Source organism: Coturnix japonica, chromosome 25 (assembly GCF_054131305.1).
Source record: "Coturnix japonica strain WE chromosome 25, WE-NBRP24, whole genome shotgun sequence".
In the NCBI taxonomy this organism is placed as follows: domain Eukaryota; kingdom Metazoa; phylum Chordata; class Aves; order Galliformes; family Phasianidae; genus Coturnix; species Coturnix japonica.
In genome coordinates this window covers 7105870-7119843 of record NC_140687.1, presented here as the reverse complement: position 1 = coordinate 7119843, position 13974 = coordinate 7105870, and positions in this window count along the sequence as shown.

Below are 13974 nucleotides of genomic sequence, written 5' to 3'. Positions count from 1 at the left end.
TCAAGCAGGAGAAAGCCCTGCGGATGCAGCAGATCGCAAAGCCAGCAGGTAAGGAGGTGCTTCACTGTCTGCTCTGCTGAAGTGCTTCCCCTGTCAAGCAAATGGAGTTTGCTTAGAATTGCCTGGGCTGTTTCTTACCAAATGCAAAGGCAGGAAGTGCCAGGATGTCCATCCATGTGTTTTTCCATTGAATCCGTGGTGTCTGCCTGCTTCATTCTGGAAAATTCATTCGCTGTGAGGTTTTGTAATTCAGTTTCTCCTGTACTTTCTTTCTGCCATGTTTTTGGTGTGGCATGTTCTGTGTGTTGACACCAAGGTTATCTTCATCTTTGGCATGTTGCTTGTTTTAATATGTAAATGTGTTTGTAAAGCATGGATTGAGTTTTTAACATGGGGGCTAACCTCTGTCAGAAAGGTCAGGGGGGTGAGTTATTCACTGGGGAGGTGAGAGAGGCTTCGTGAAGAGACAGCATGTGAAGGAGGGAAGAGCTTGGATACTGTATGGACTGCGAGATGTCGCCTCTCTCGTGTTCTTTGTTAATGAATGTGAGGAAATAAGCACATGGAGGAAACACTGGCACTCAGGTTTCTTTCTATGCTTGCTGTTGACCAAGTGATTTTCTTTTTCCTTGTTTTAAAGCACCTGGAAGAGAAGAGGAAAAGACTGTGGAATGGAGCAGGGCTGCTCCCAAAGCTGTCTCTGCACCCGCAGAGGTGAGTCCCTTCTGTAGATGGACACAGTGACACAATTTCTTTACATGTTCTCATGTCTCACTGCTCACCATGTGCCACCATCATGAGTGCATTCCTACCTTCCTGCCTTTGGTGAAGAGCTGCAGCCATGTTTCACAATCCTGGTACTTTCAATGGCTTTCCCAGACAGCTTTGCACTCCTCAAACTCAGAATTGATCTGATTGTATCTGGCAGTGAGGCAGTAACCCTGCTGGCACCAGGTACAACTTGTGAGGTTAACGTGGGAGCACTGGATACAAAAAGGTCACGATGGCTTCGTGTTCAATGAAATCAGACTGTGGGTGGATGTTGTGTAGGGGAACAGGAATGACTTTCTGTTGCTCAAACAGAATGTGGTATGTAACAGCTCTAGCACTGTGCTGATTTAAACGAGCACTAAAAAAGAGGAGCCTCCAGCTAAAAAAGCAGCTTTGGTAAGGAGGGGAAGAAGTGTCAGTGCTGTCCTGGTCAGGCTGATACTGAGATACAACTGCTGCAGAAAGTGTGGAGAACTGAAATGTTCTGCAGGTTTCCTTTCAAAGCAGTCGCTTTGTGCAGGATGCTGGATGAATGGCAGTGTGCGCACAATGCTCTGCAGCCCTGTGATTCCTCTGTAGTGTGAAGGAATTTGTCCATTAATGCTGCATTGTTAAAAAGACCTGAGGTGCTCTGCAGCCTTCACGTGGTTGTTAACATCCTTCAGGAGCCCCTTAGCCCCCGTGTTGGGTTCAGGATCAGCAGTGCTGAAGGAGAAGCACTGCAGAGGAAGGATCTCCTGAGCAATCTTTGTCTTTCTTTGACTTTGTCTTCCTTTCTTTGACTTTGTCTTCCTTCTTCCCAGACTGCTGCTCCAGCCCTGCCGGAGGTCAGCCTGCTCACCAAGGCTGTAGAAGATGACACTGAAAAGTTCATCTCGGAAATCTCAGGAGGGGAAATGGAAGCAGAAATTGACTTGGACCTGGAGAAGGATGAGGATGATTTCCTTCGTGAACTTTCTGAGATGACTGACTGTTGAACTGCGTAGTAGTTATTATAGTATGTTAAAAAAAAAAAACAAAAAACACAAACAAACAAACAAAAAACCAAAAAAACAACAAAACAACAACAACAAAAAAAAACCCTTTAATTTAATAAAAACCTTTTCTTTTTGGTTGGATGCCCCAGGGTGATACTTTACTAAAGGAGGCTTCACAATAATGAGTCTTAAAGCACAGCTGAACTGGTAAAAGATTGGCAGACTGCATTCCATTGTCCTGAGTTTTCCTGCTGGTCAGAGTTGAGGTCCTGTGCATCCATTCCCTGATCCTGGTTGGCTCCTTTCAGCAGCAAGAGGACAAAGCAGTTCTGTGACAGCCCAGAAGGACGTCCATCTGTGTGCTGCAGTGCCTGGCAATTGATCTCCTGATTCAGTGACGCTCTGAAGGCTTCAACCTCAAGCTCCTTCCTTCCTCCTCCCTTGGCCATGCTCAGCGTTGGGTGCAGCTGGAAGCTTCTTCGGTGCTCCCATTTCTCGGGCAGTCCCCATGTCTAGCCTGGAGTTCTGCCAGCTCTTGAGTTTTTTTGGTGTATGCTTTTGTTTATGACTTGAATCCTTTAAGGCAACTTAATGACAATGTGGGGGTGGGAGGGAGCAGAATTATTCTTTTGTTTTGGACCAAATGTGCCACCAAGGCGGGGGGTGCTCCCTGCCTTCCAGTTATCAGCAGTGATGCAGCAGCAGTGTGAGAAGCGGGAGCTGCACGCCACTGCTGCGTTATTCCCTCCTTTCCCTTTTGCTGGATTTCCAGTGCTGTTTGCTGGCAGAGCTTGATGCTGTGCTGATGATTTCTGGAAGCCAACACGTGTGCGCTTTGCTTGTCTCAGTTCAGAGTGCAGCCATCCCAGCCCTGCTGTGGGCACAGTGCAGCCCTGGCCCTGCTGGAGGACGCCGTGGTGACTCTGTGCTTCAGCAGGGTATTGAGTGGTTTTCTGCTGACTCTGGGTGGGACTGTGCCCATGTCGTGTCTGCCACTGTTACTGTAAATATTTTATCCTTTCCTTTTGTATTTGCCTTCTATTTAAGATATTGTATGAACGTAGTCAGGCTCCTCTGTTTATGCTGGCGGCTCTCAGCTGTGTTTTTAAATAAACCTGGCACAGGACAGCAGTGCTGTACGTCTGCCTGCAGCTCTTGGAGGGAGCAGGAGGGGAGCCAGGAGTGCTGCTCCAGCAACATCCTGGTGCTGCTGCCACCAGGGTTACTGCTGTGCTGCTGTTATGAGCTCCATGGAAGAGATGAGCTCCAGCATGGCCTCCTCACACTTATTTGGCTCTGAAGCCTTCAGTTGCTATTGGCCGTGGCACATTCCATGCAGTGTGAATCTCTCTAACAGACATAACTGTATCAGTGGAATTGTGGGGGCTGGGAGGGAGGACACAGTGCTGCTGAGAGCAGGGCCAGGCAGCCCAGCATGCTCAGCACCACAGCCAGGTGAGGCTGGCAGTTCAGTTACAGGTGTGTGTGCAGCTGGTCACCACTCAGCCTCCCCCATTGCAGCTCCCCGTGTCCCACAGTTCCCCCATCCCCGTTCTCCCGCTGTCCCATTGTCACCCTGCCACACCACTGCTGTGTGCACTAAACCTTTATTGCCCCCCGAAGAGGTCCTCATTGTACACCACCTGCGCCCGCTTGTCGCGGTGTGAGCCCTTGGCACTGTTCTTTACGGCTGTTGGGGCACAGGATGGGGGCAGGGACTCAGCACTGCTGGCACCCCCACACCATCCCTGTGCCCCCCCAGTGCCCCCCAGCTCACCCAGGGATCCCCACAGCCTGGTCAGCTGATTCCATCTTCTTGTAGGTGACAAAGGCACAGCTGTGGGGGGGTGAGGTCAGCACAGCTTCCACCCCATTCAGCACCACCCCACAACAGATGCACCCATACATCACTGACTCACCCACAGCTTTGCCCACGCCCCCTGCCCCTCTGCCCATCCTGCTCTCGCCTCCCCCGCTCCTCAGGCTCCGGCTCCTGCTCCCAGTCCAAGCGGCTGTCGCGCTCTCCCCTCTCAGGGGGGTCCCCACGTCCCCCACCAGCTTCAGGGTCCCGCAGGTGCTTGCTGGTGCAGACGAAGCTGGTTTGAAAAAATTGCGGGGGTGGAGGGGGGGTGAGCAAAATAAACACAGAGTGAGGGCACAAATATGGGGGAGAGAACAAAATAAAGGGATAGGAACCACAAATAATGAGGTGGGGGCAATAAAGAACTGGGGGGGGGGGGGGGATGGCACTCACCTCTCATCGGGGTACCATCCCGTTCTCTGCCATCCACGATGTTGTGGGAAGCTGTGGAGGAACTGCTCAAATGTATTCTCTCTAAGACAGGGGAGCAGGTATCTCCTAAATGCATATCCAAGCTGGTAAAATGGGCTCATATGAATGGACACCTTCAGGAGGTGGCACTGATGTTCACTGTAGCCGAATGTCGAGAAATAGTCGACCATATGTAGGACTTTGTTATCTCCAAAAATAAGGAATACAAAATAAATACACTGAAGAATATGCAATCCGAGCGGCAGATTGCTGCTGCTGTGGTACAAGCTCTATCCGGACCTAGTGCTCAGTCAAGGTCAGAGCTTGACTCCCTGTTACCAGGAGGTTCGTACTCTGTTTGCTCATCAGCCTCACAAGTCAGGGCTGCCGCAGAAGCCCCGAATAATCCCCCGTCCTCCACCTCTTCAACGTCTCTGGCAGATCCGGTTTTGGCTGGTGAGGAAGGTGCGGTGGGGGATGGCTGAGGGGTGTGCAGAGCAGCAAGAAGCTCCTGAGAGTGAAAGCGACTCGGATAATGGTGGGAATGAGAAAGCGTTGGAGGAACATAATAAAACATTAACTGAGGAGCTGCAGGACTTAGAACTGCGTACGAAGGAGGCATCAGTCTCTTTGAGCGTTTCACCGATGTCTTTACAGCCCCTGTCTATGCGATTCCCCCCCACACGTAGCAATCCTCCACCTTTGTGTTGGTCTGGAGTCATTAGAGACATGATATTGGAGGGACCGTGTCAAGCTGTGTTTCAGCTCGCTTGCCCGCTGATAGACGATCAGCAGGGAGCTGCTCGGTGGGAAGTGCATCATTGGAAATTGTTACAGCAGGCTGGTAAGACTGTGACTGACTATGGGATAGATCTGAAGCTTCTAAGCAAATCATTCAATGGATTTTCACTGAGGATACTCATATGACACTAGACACTTCTAATCTTGTGCGGTTGTTACTAACACCACCAGAATACGTTGTTGGTCTCATCTCAAGGCAGAAAATAGCATCCAGCCTTTATAATAACTGTGTTTGTGTGTTTCTTTCCTAGTGGAATTGCTTTGTAACTTGCGGTGTTATAAATAATATTAGTAATGGTTTGACATAGTGTGTGATTTTCAGTGTTACCAATGCAGTCTCAAGAATTAGAATTTTAGGCATTATCCATAGATCAAATGTGTGTTAAAGAAAGGATTTGATGTAATCAGTGCTGTAATCTATGGGAATAGCTCTTTTAGTATGTTAGTACTGCTCACTCATGATGTTATTAGCCTATTAATTAGCTTTTCTTAATTTGCAAAGACAAAACCTGGAAAGGAATCCCAGGCAAAGGGATGACCCTGTATTGTAGAATGGATACGTCTCTTACACCCAACTAATTGGGATTTTAAAAATATGACCATGCATCACTTGAGACAAAAGTGCATACTAATAGAACTAAATTTGATAGTTTATTCTGTTTTCCAGGCAGCTGTTCCACTTGGGCTCTGTATCACGCACTGGCCATGCAGATATGGTGTACAACTGGAAGAAATCCTTCAGACCCTGAATGCAGGAGAGAATCTGTGATGGGTGAGAGAGGAAAGGTGCACTTTGAAGCAGGGAAGGCCCTGCTGGCACCGCCTGTCGCAGCCACCACCAACACGGTTTGCTGTTTCTCAAGGGTCAATAAGTAATAATGCCCCTAGTGATACTCCAGCACATTTGTCCTCTAAAACTGGTTCTATCTGACATGCAACTTCATAAAGTTCAATTATCAATTATTAGCTCAAAGGCATGGTTATGAGCATCCTAAAAGCATTTGTTGCACAATAGTTAGTGGCCATTAAAAATCAATATATCAGAGTATATGAAAGTTGAAGACTTTTCCTAACTAGTGACATGTGAACACAATGAGACCCTCATGGATTTATTTCCAGGTTGCAGAAACTTAGGTTGCAGAGCAAACGAGTTTGTTCTTTTTAGTAGGTTTAACAGTAATGTTGTTATGCTGTGTTTGACTTGTCTCTTTTTTCACTTCTAGAGGATTGTCAATCGAGGTCTTGATTGAGTTATAATGGTTATGTTATTAATATAAGTAGTGTTGTTATTCTATAGGCAGTAGCTTGCTAATTAATAAAAAAGGGGGGGTCGCCGCGCTCCGACCCCACAGAGCTCCACTCCATGCGGTACTTTGAAATAGGGATGACGGATTCCGGCCCCGAGCAGCCCTGGTTCTTTGAAGTGGGGTACGTGGATGGCGAAATCTTCGTGCACTACAACAGCTCCGGTCGGAGGTACATGCCCCGCACGGGGACAAGTACCAGTGCTGCGTGGAGCACGCCAGCCTGCCCCAGCCCAGCCTCTACTCATGAGGTGAGTGAGGGGATGTGGGGCTGGGGGGCTCTGGGCTGCCCCTTCCGCTGCTGACAGCCCTGCCTTCCCCCAGAGCAGTCACAGTCCAGCCTGGTGCCCAACGTGGTGGGGGTGGTTGTCGCCGTTGTGGCCATTGCCATCATGGCTGGCGTTGGATTCATCATCTACAGACGCCATGCAGGTAAAAGTGGAGGGGTGTAGGAGGACAGTGGGGGCTGTGGGGGGATTTGAGGCTCCCTCAGGAGCCCTCAGCCTGGCTGTGATGTGAACCTGTGCTGATGCATCTCTCTGTCTGCAGGGAAGAAGGAGAAAGGCTACAACACGGCGCCCAGTGAGTGATGAGGGCAGCGCTGTCCCCCACCTCTGCCCAGTGCCAGGGCAGCATTGGGGTCCCCGATTTCTCCCAGGGTTCCCCTTCCTGGTGCTCAAAGCTGCTCCATGCCCCACAGCAAGAACAGGGCTGGGGGTCATGGCTGTGAGAGTCCTTCCTTGTTTTCTGGCTCCAAGCTTGCTTCCTGAGGTGTTTCTTGTGAGAAGACTCTCAATGATTTATTGAAGTGGCAAGTAATGGGTGCTACCGTGTGACAATCAATATCACTTTTTGGGTATTTGAATATTTGAAAGCACCTTCCTTCAGAGCTGTTTGCCTCCAGAAGAGTGCTCAGGACTGTTTATGAGCGGAAGATCTGGCCCGGGACTAAATAGCTCCAGCTTGGTGTGGGAAATCTGGGTAATGAAGCCATCGTGCCCTGTGAAAAACAGGATGCGGATGGGTATCCCTGCTCCCTCTTATCTGCTGGCAAGGCTCAGAAGATGGGAACAAAGGAATTTCTGCTAAGATCCCAGAGCCAGAAGCTTCCATTCCAAGGAGTGCTGACTCAACTACTTTGGATTCGAGCTGTCACTCCAAAGAGAGCTGACTTGACCACTTTGGACATATAAATAAGTTGGTGCTACCATTGGAAATTGTCATCGTGGTCACCATTAACAGAACAACGCCTGACGACCCACCACGACTGAAGACCAATGACTGAACTACGAACCTCGATGGATCCATGGTGGTGAATATCTCCCTCTTGCTTCCTACAGAGACTCCTTGCTTCTATTTCATATTTTTACTGCATTCCCTTCCCCATTACCCTACACCATAATAGCGTCCGTCCTCCCCTTCCCCATCTCCCTGATAAAGTCTTGTAATAAACTGGTCGGACCAATGTTTGAACCGTTGTTTCTTAATCCCGCACCAGGTATACGTATATCAAAGAACCTTGCCTCCCTCCTACAAACTGGGCTGAGACAATGGCTCTTCTTACCTTACAGGCCAGGAAGGTGGAACCAGCAACTCGAGCACAGCTGCGGTGTGGGGCTGGGGGTTGGAAGGGGTCCCTGTGCTCCTTGTGCTCCTTGTGGTGCTGCACCAGGGCTGGGCCGGGACTCTGCAGGGAGCTGAGGGTTGGGATGTGAACGTGGCCCTATGGGACACCATCTCTTCTTCTTCACACAGGAAGTAACCAAACCGTCTGAGTGCTGTGCTTCAGCCTGCAAGGGGCCAACTGGCCACACGAGCATTTGGGGTCGGTGATGAACACAGCCCCATCCCCTCTACCTCTCACATCTCCCTCTGCTTCCTATGCTGTTATGCTTTTCCTGTGCTGCTTCTTGTGAAATAAAGTGTTGGGCTGTTCTGTGCTCAGCCTGCCTGCATTCTGCTCTGTGCCGTGCTCAGGGTTGGGGTGGATGAGGGGACCTCTCCTCATCCCTCCTCCCCCCACCCCACACTCTTTGCCCATTGCTCCATTTCACACTGCTGCTCTCCTCCTCCCCTTTGCACTCCCTGTGCCATCTGCAACGCTTTGGCATGAAGACATGACTGGAAAGTTCATCCAGTATTGGGCTGAGCTGTGCTTCCCCCCCATAACCCACAGTGCTGCCACAGCCACATTCTGAGGGCAGACACCCAGCTTCCATAACCAACCATGCACTGAGGCTGAGCTGCCCACACCCCACATCCCAACCTGCTCCTCTACAAAACATCTCCGCTTTATTCCATACAAATCCCAGAGCATCCCACTCTTCCCATCCTGCAGCGGGGAGCGGAGACAGCCACAGCTCCCCATGTCCCATCGCATCCCACTCCAGCTGCCCTGTGGTCCTCAGTGCTGCAGCAGCTGGCTGTAGGATCCACTGCGGGTCCTCAGTTCGGTGGGTGTCCCCATCTCAGCCATGGTGTAATGCTCCGGCACCACAACATGGTCTGCCTTCTCCAGCATCTGGGGTTGATGGCTGATGAGCAGCATTGACTGGTCCCCCCTGTTGGGCATTGGGTAGGTTTGTGGCGTGGCATTAAACTGGTACATTCGGTGTTACACACTGTGTGTGAGTCCCGTCTGATCCCATGTGCGGAGGCACGGTACTTTCACACAGCAGCCTTGATTTGTCGCCGGATCGGGAGACGACAGCCTTCATGTCAGAAATGTGGACAAATGCTTCTGTTGTCTGAACCGTCTCTTGGCCCTCAGCACAATGATGCGCTGCCTTTCCAACCCTTCACAGCACTGCTAGGTGCCAAGTGTTGTGCTTTAAGTCTGTTGTACGATGAGTGGCAGCAGAGACTTTCCAAGTGAAATGCTTCATGCTGTAGATAAACAACAACAACAAATACAGCTGGGTTAATGTGGTCGTCTTCCTCTGGCATATTAGTTGAACCAAAAAAGAAAATCCACATCCCTTCTTGCTGGTGCTCTTGGCCACCCCCAGGAAGGGCTAAAAATTTATTCCAGGTCCTTTCCCTTGAGCCTTTGCTGCAGAGGGTCCCCACAGATTCCATTCCAAGATCTCCCTAAGCCTCCCTGTTTCCTACAGCTGTAGGCACTGATCCTAAAACAGCTGGGCTCTGTTTCCAGCCTGTGGGACCCCAGGAGTTCCTCACACCATCTTCTGCAAAGCCAGAGCTGCCCACAGTCCCCCACAGCCACTCTTCCCACTACATACGTCAGGGTGCAGATGCAGCGCGCTGGGTCCCAGATGTTTCACACTTTGATGTACGACGTGGACACGGTGAACACCAACCCCGTGTGGCTGCAGTACTTGATGGAAACAACATTATTTGGGTGACCCTTGAGGGAAGCAATTTCCTGACCCGTCACCAAGTTCCACATCTTACAGCTCCGGTCTGTAGGAAGAAGAACGTGACTGAGAGAGTTGGGCTGGGGAGTTCCTCTGTGGCGTGGAGGCACCGACTCCTTCCCAAGCGCTGCCTCCCACCAATCACAGCTCCTTTCCAGGGCAATGGAGCCAGCCTGCTCCAGCACCTGGACATCAAAACGCAGGGACAGGGGAGCAGCCCAGAAGGAGCCATCCCTGCCATGCACCCCAATTCCCCACACCAGCCTGGGGAGATCTATGAGAATAGCACATAAAAAGCCAACAGCCCCCACACCTGTTCTGTCCAACATATACCTTTTTAGGCAGTGAAAAGCAGTTCATCAGTGGCATCCAGGCAGAGCACAGGCTTGGTGTGTCCTTCTGCCACAGAGACACAATGCAGTGGGGCTGTCCGGGCATTCTTGGTGCCACCCACTGGATTAATGATGACCCCTGCATGGGAAAGAAAGAAGGTGGGGTAGGTATGTGGAAAGGCACAGCACTGTAAGGTCCTACAGGAATGGGAAAGCACGAGCTGCCTCTCCCCCAAGCATCTTCCACTTCCTGGTAGGGCAATGGGCCCCTCCATCTGAACTCAGGCATATCTGAGCAATCATCTTCATGGAAAACCTTGGCATCTCCCCACTAGCAGCCCCTGCCTAACGGCTCTGCCCAGGTGACACAGACTGTGAGACGTGATGCTCACGGCCTCTGCTCTGAGCCAGGAAACTCAGCTCATTGGACCTCAGCTCAGTTGAGGACAAACTGCACTTTCTCCATCCTGAAGCTCTGCCAGGAATGCTTCATTAGACCAATTTCATGGCAGTTCCTTCAAGCTGCCAGCCAGCCCGTGGTTGGCAAAGTTTGGAAACGGAGCTGTACTCATTTTAAAACCAAAAGGATGACAGGGGGCAGCACTAGCATTTGCACCCAGCACCCTGTCCCCGATGCTGGCTCAGAGGATCCATCCTCACCAAACCTTCTTCCAAAGGACGCCCTGCAGGCACCTCATCCCTCCGGCCACAGCATCTGCCAATCACTTCCACATCAGAGTGTTCAGAACACTGAGGTCCAGCAGCCCCACTGCTGCAGTCCTGAGCTATGTGGACACCAGCAGCTCTTTCCTGCTGGCATTCCAAGCACCGCCTGGGGCTCTGAGCTATGCTAAATCTTTTCCTATGAGTATGCAAAACAAGGCAGGAGGCTGGAGAAGGGCAGGCCCAGGGCTGCATGAGGTCTGCATTAGTCAGGAGGGTGAAGGTAAGCTCATTAATTCGGGTTTTGAAGTCACACGCGTGCGATCTCCTTCTCAATTAGCAGCTTTGCTCACACATTCAGCAGCTCTCCTCTGACCCCTAGTGTTGCTACTGGTCTCGAAGTGACACCGAGACCAAAGGGAAATCCCGGCTCCCCAGGGTGAGATGCGATCAGAGCAAACAGCTCAAGGTGACAAAGCACACACGCGCCTGGAGCCGTATATCCAGTGGTTGCTGAGAGCAGAGCACCCATCAGCACCAGAGGTGCTCCTAAAGGGCAATGAGAAGGTTGTCCTTGCACTGGGACAAACTCAGGAGCACATTCAGCCCGAGGCTGAGCTCTGCACAGCAGTGACTTGGCTTCTGGGGCAGAGATCTCTGCTCATACAGGACCCAGCACTGCAGAGATATAGCCAAGAGTGGGGAACGCCTGCACGTATTTCCCTGGAAGATGCTTGCAAGAAAAACACACTGACAGTGCCCAGTGTTGCTCACCCCAGCATTACAGTCCTGCTGGAGAGCCAGGGATGGGACAGGACATGCTGACAAGAAATGACACAGAGTGTGTGATGAGGACCTCAATCTGCTTATTATGTGGATAATGCGGAGAGGTCTGGCTGACGGAGCTTCTCACTGTGTGAGTTGGTCAGCATTAGAGAAAGCCAGCATGGAGTTCTGTGAGCTTTTGCAGGGGACGAAGAGGCGCAGAAGCTGCTACCCACCTTTGGTACTCTTAGAAAGTTAACTGAGAGAATTGGAAGGGAGACCATCAGCTGACCAAATGGACACCAATAGGTCAGGTCCTGATCAGACCCGACGGAGGGCCATGGCTCCCAGACCCTATGCCACTCCTTGTCAAGGGCAGGAAACACGTTTGTGTCGGGACCCCAAGTGGGCCATTCTGGCTGCCGGCACGTTGGGTTAAGCCGGCACCAAACGACGAGCCATCCTGTGCACCGTGAGGATCTGAACATCTCAGCACCAGTTTTGGCCAACAACTCCTTGGTTAATGTCTCCAGTGCAGCCAGTGATTTGACGTCAGCACTGGGCAGCGGCTGCTGGTAATGGCACATGAGACAGCGTTGCTCCCAATGTGCCTGAAGGTCCGAACTGGGAATCCAGCCTTCATGCCGGACTGATAGTTCGTGAGCGGGGGAGACCTTGTTCCTGGATAGTCCCCCAGTGGTGGACATTCAGAACGATTCTGCACAGCCAATATGTTTTTGTCTTCTTATTTGGTTATGGAGTGTGACATTATAATGCACACTGGACAGAACTGGATTGCCATGAAGATTCTGTACAATAGTGTTACATTGAACTTGGAGAAGTTGTAACTCCATTGTGTACTGTGCTGTTATCTTGAACTTGAATGCACCGTTCTCTACAAGTTGACTAAGTGTTGCCATACAGCATTTCACAATTTTTAGGCAGATTGCTGTTGTGTGCTTTCAGGTTTGTAGTCACTGCAGCTGCATCTCTTTGGTATGTTATTATGACAGTTTCATTGTTTTTCGCATATGTTTAATGATTGATTCATTTGCGGAATAGCCTTAAATGTGCAAATCACCTTTGGGGTAACAGGGAGTATGCAGGGGAACCTTTACAGGGGCTGCAGATAATAAAGAGGGGGGAGATGTTGGGTATTGGGCAGGTGGTGCCTGCATGCACCAGCAGTGGAGTCATGGAGGTCATGGGTATCTGATAGGGGTGGTCACCTGTACCACTATATAGGGTTTGCGGCGCGGCATTAAACTGGTACTTTCAGCGTTACACACTGTGTGTTCTGGTTAGCATTTGGGCTGCTATGCTAACAGATGTGTCTGGACTTATCTTGTTTTAAAATGGATGGGCTCGTAAGGAGCAGAGGGATGTGAGGTATTTCTAGTCCGCTTCATGCTCCCGATTCCAGAACCCTTCCAATTGTGAGGAAACAGAAGTGCTGAGCTGTGTGCGTGTTCCATGGTGCAGAGTCCAGTGACAGTTGGTGCCCGGCGTCTGTGCGGGGCAGCACCGAGGTTGTTAGAAGCATAGGAATCTGCCAGAGAGGAATCTGATGTGAAGGTACTAAAGGTAAAAGGCAGCATTTCTATCAGTACTGGAGGAGGGTAGGAAACTTTGTCCTTAAGTGCTGTTTTTGTTCCCTTTGTCATGCAGTCAATCCAGCAACTAACTTGAGAACCCGACTTCTCCTCTCTTTAGTTTAGATTTGGGGAAATTCCCTGGGAAAAAAAAAAAAAAAAAAAAAAAAAAAAAAATTCCTCGAAAATTCACTAGTGTCTGTGTGAGTAAAAGGTTCCAACCTTTATTGACTATCGGAAATGCTTAGCTCAGAAATGTGCAGCACTTTAATGAAAGAGTTCTGAATCACTTGAATTTGATCTTCTGTCTGGCCTGGTTGCAGGTTTTACTGCATTTGGTACCTTAAAAAATACAACTACAAAACAAATCTAAAATATCAAAATATTTGATTTTTACATCAGAAAAGAAAAAAAAAAAAATGAACCAACCCAAACCCTTGTTGTGGCTGAGCAGAATGTGCTGCAGCTCCATGCAGTGCTGAGTTACAGTATACAGGCACATGTGTGTGGATTTGTGTATTGATACGCACTGGCATGCTTTTGCTGTACAGGTAATAAAGACGGAGGATGGTTTTTGTGGATTCTGCAAAGGTGAAGAATCCTTGAAGACCAGAAATTCCAACTTACAGAATTTGACATAGGCAAAGTGAGGAGGAATATTCTTCCTAACCTGTTATAATTAATTAATTCACGGATTCAGTGTTGGTTCGGCCTACAGGAGAAGTGAACTGCAAAGCTTTGAAGATCACTGTATTTGCTGAGGTTGTCAGGTGGTTGAGCTTGAAGACCTGCAGCGGTCAGACAAATGTGTTGGGGTTACTCACTGCTGTCACTCGTGGTGTTGAAGGAGGGGCTCCATTGGAGGGCTTGCAGCCGTGCAGCCCAGGGACTCCGTGCTGAGTCAGGGTGATGTTACTAGAGTTTGACCAGTGTTGAGGAGGGCAATGTTTTGAAACAACTGCTCCTGAGAGACTGATTGAATGAAGAGAACAAAGCTGGGAAGACGGGTGGGCATTCCTCATCCTTTTCTGCTTTTTGGTGTTTTGCTTAGGGTTCCTTTTCAAAAGAAGATTTCACTGATCAAGACTGTAGAAGACTTTCAGTCCAAGGAAGCACGAGC